This window comes from Sinocyclocheilus grahami, unplaced genomic scaffold (genome assembly GCF_001515645.1).
Source record: "Sinocyclocheilus grahami isolate Dianchi unplaced genomic scaffold, SAMN03320097.WGS_v1.1 scaffold3924.1, whole genome shotgun sequence".
NCBI classification, from domain to species: Eukaryota; Metazoa; Chordata; class Actinopteri; order Cypriniformes; family Cyprinidae; genus Sinocyclocheilus; species Sinocyclocheilus grahami.
In genome coordinates, this window is record NW_015508956.1 from 3,574 (window position 1) to 6,668 (window position 3,095).

At 35.7% G+C, this 3,095-nt stretch overlaps 1 long non-coding RNA gene across 1 annotated transcript; it reads left to right on the forward strand.

Annotated features, from left to right (window-relative positions):
- Window positions 1–668: 668 nt before the first annotated feature.
- Window positions 669–2,578, forward strand: LOC107576558 (uncharacterized). The gene is made up of 3 exons (XR_001608072.1): window positions 669–867; window positions 969–1,282; window positions 2,523–2,578. It is a non-coding gene; the product is annotated as an uncharacterized lncRNA (long non-coding RNA).
- Window positions 2,579–3,095: the final 517 nt, after the last annotated feature.

Consider the following 3,095-nt stretch of genomic DNA (forward strand, 5'->3'; position numbering starts at 1 on the left):
TTATATTGTGCTCATCTATGATGTTATTTGTGTATAATTTGTTTATTTATGTAAAAAGCAGGCAGTGGCTTATCTTATCATATGGGTTTATGGACAAATTACCTCATGTAAATAAATAGCTTCACTTCTGCTTTAGCTATTATTGGCTCCTGATAACTGAATGGCGTGTTTCCTGTTATGTATTTTCTGGTAAATGTGTGTGATTACAGAATAAATGTAATGTACTGTAATATATTCAAATAAACACTGATCATTTACTTAAACACAAACTGAATGATGAAGTGTGTTTTCTGCAGTTTCATCAGAACTGAGTTAATCCATGTATGGGAATGTGGAAATCAAGGCTTTTCTCGAAACACAGAAGACAGGAAGTAAAGTGAAATAATGAGAAGTGTGTTGACTTCACACTTCATGAATGTTTTAGTTTTTTTCCTTCGAGGGTTGTGAGCATAACAAAGAGGAAGTCATGACGCATTACAGATTACAATCTCACTGGACGCTCACAGCCTGAAAAACATGCTGCACAAACTCTTTATATGTCAACAGTTATGTGCTATGCTTTCTTCTGTACAGTTTGTTCTTATTTTGTTAATGCATTTTTTTTCTTTTTTTTTGCATGACCTGCGTTTCTGTTTCTCTCTGTTCCAGTTTAAGTTGTACCGGTGACACATACAGCGGCAGAAGACAAAGGAAGAGGAAGTCAGCATCTCATCACATTCATGATTCACACACTGCCAGGAACCACCTGAAACACACACCGATTGCCTCAGACCTGTGTAGAGCTAAATCTGATGACAACAGAGAAGATCATTGAATAAGAGAGAAGAATGAAGATGATCTGGACTTTCACTCTGCTGAAGATTCCTGGTAAAACTCTGACGAAACTTTTGAAAGCAATTTGAATTTACATCTCATTTAAGCCTCATAATTAGCCTAAAGTATTTTATTAAAATGGTTTGTTGTTGTAGATGCAATGACCTCCTTGAGTGTGACTGAACATTCAGGGGGTGGAATCAACATCACTTGCATATATCAAGACAAACATACTGGAAATTCAAAGTATTTTTGTAAAGGACCGTGATTAACATTCTCTAATCTCGTCAAGACTTATGAGAAAAACAAATGGGTTGATTCCGGATGATTCTCTCTGTGTGATGACACAAGAGAAGCAGTTTTCACTGTGACCATCAGAGATCTAAGTGAACGAGATTCTGGGGCGCACCAGTGTGGAGTTAAAAAAATTAGGAATTGATTCCTACACTGAAGTGAATCTGAACGTTAGGTGAGTAATCCAGTAATGCATTTTGAACATGACCATCTCAAATGCTGTTTTTCTTTTGCTTGTTTTTTACAGTTAGGCGCACAAATGATAGTACATTTTAAATTACGTTCATTTTTCTGACCCTGTCCCATTTTCAGCATGAACTCACTACATTTTGATCAATTTCTTAACAAACAAAACTTATGTTATTTTGCATCTCAAATAAATGTATCTTGATCACCTTTTGCATTGAAACACTTATTTTTAGCCATTCTGTACAGAAGTCACGTTCAAAGGCAAATGTCGGCTCTAAGACTGTCACACATGTTTCATGTCTTGTTTTGGACATTTATGTTGTAGTTCTAGTTCAGTCATTTCCTGTTTCCTGTCCTAGTCTGTTTGTAGTTTCTTTGCTGATTAGTTCATTGATTGTTGTCAGCCTGATGAAGATATCTATAGTCATGTCCTCTGTGATTAAGGTGAACTCAAAGACAAGGGGTGAATGCAGAATAACATTTAAATGAAAATAAAGAAATGCAAAACAGTAGGAGGAAAAGAACAAAGCAAATGAACCACGATGAAAAACAGAAACTGATCACTAGGGCAGACAACCAAGACTTAACAAAGCTCAAAGAAACACAAGGGCTGATTATAAAATGGATAAGAAGAAAACAAGAAACACCTGAAAACAATCAATAAACTAATCAACAAAGAAACCGCAATCAGACTACAAGACTAGGACATGAAATAGTAAACTAAGAAACTACAACTACAACACAGAATTCCTAAACATGTCATACAGCGGGAAATATATGACAATGGTGATTGATACATAATCTGGATGATATGTATATGCAGCACACATGCATGGCTAAATGTTTGCCTAAAGATGACAACAAGGAGCTAAAGCATGTTTTAAGAAGGTGGATAAGTGTGTTTGCATTGTGACTGTTTTAACAGTTGCATATGTACTAGAGACATATGCAAATGTTTATATAATCCCAGTTTGTACTGTGTGAAATGTATGGTTGTAGGTATAGAGGCAGGATGTTTGCCTTTTCATTTTCAAATGAGTCTCAGTATTTGAAAGTAACTCTTTATTATATGTATATTATTTATTATATTGTATACTATTCAAATTAAGATTAATGAGCAAAATGTTAAGATTTACAAAAAGAAAACTTTACTGGGTTTCAAAAGCTTTTAAAGCTTGAAAATGTAACGCCGTTTGTCACTGTCAATTATTTTCTCTATTATTTAGCACAAAAACCACCACCCTCAGTATCATCATCATCATCAATAATCACAACTCATCACATCATACATCAGATTCTCCGTCTGTCTCAAATGGTACTCTGGTGATCCGTTCATTCATCTTCTCTCATTTACCTGCAGTTCTCAGAGAGAATCAGTCTCTCGTTGTGTTTTCTCTCAGGTTTGTCTCTGATCATCGCTGTGTCTGTGGCTCTTCCTCTGCTCATCACTGGACTTGTTTCATGTGTAGCGACTGTCTGCATGAAGTGTCAGGCTCGAGCTAAAGGTGGGGTTTTGTCTTGAAATCTCAAGGAGCTAATTCCATGGATGCATGGCATTTGTTACCCATTTATAAGTTTGTCAGAGTCATTTATTGATGAGAATCGTGTTTACAGTTGTTTGCCAGTGAATGATATTGTTGTGTGAGGAATGAGAAAATGGAAAGATGTTGTTTCGCCCCGCTGGTCACAACTAGGCAATGCACTGTGATGTTCAGAACTGATGTATTATTAAATGTGAATTATTATTATTGTTGTTATTATTATGTAGCGAATCAGCTCATGGGGAAATATGAATAATT